General features: G+C 53.9%; 1 protein-coding gene across 1 annotated transcript in view; it reads left to right on the forward strand.

Moving 5' to 3' along the window:
• Window positions 1–525, forward strand: part of LOC108795190 (ephrin-A5b-like) — a 23,234-nt gene that overhangs the window by 715 nt on the left and 21,994 nt on the right. The window lies entirely within an intron of this gene.

Genomic DNA, 525 nt, shown 5'->3' on the forward strand with positions numbered 1-525 from the left:
GGGAGACCGTCGCGGGGCAGATCCGTGTAATAGTTACCCCGACGCTTAAATTTGTGCCCCGAGATGTGATATTGAGACTTAAAACGTTACCAATGGGCCTCCCGGTCTCAATCTATAAGGAGTGCGCACATTCGTTGGGCGCACAGATGGTCAAATGTAAAATTCGGCGCTCGCCGGCCTCGAATCTTCGCCCCCCAAGTTTAGTTTTGACCCCTTTTTTGGTTTAGAAAAATTTGCGTTAGGGCGCTTTAAGATTGTCTGCCCCCTGTGGCGTTCTCCCCGAAAATCTGCGACGCTTTAAACAAATTGCGCCAGACGCGGCCTGCGCATCTTGCAAAGCGTTGTTTTGTACATCGTGCGACGTGTCTGCAGGATTCTGGTGACTTCACCGGGTAACGCCGCCCGTCTCCCCTCGTTCTGATGCCGTAGGGAAGAAAAAAAAGTTGCAGCAAAAGCAGATTTTGTGCTGGGAAAACATTGCGCCCCTCAGCCGGCAGCGCCCCCCCCCCCTCCCCCTGTGGGCAC

Source organism: Nanorana parkeri, unplaced genomic scaffold, assembly GCF_000935625.1.
Source record: "Nanorana parkeri isolate BGI_ZX_2015 unplaced genomic scaffold, ASM93562v1 scaffold947, whole genome shotgun sequence".
NCBI classification, from domain to species: domain Eukaryota; kingdom Metazoa; phylum Chordata; class Amphibia; order Anura; family Dicroglossidae; genus Nanorana; species Nanorana parkeri.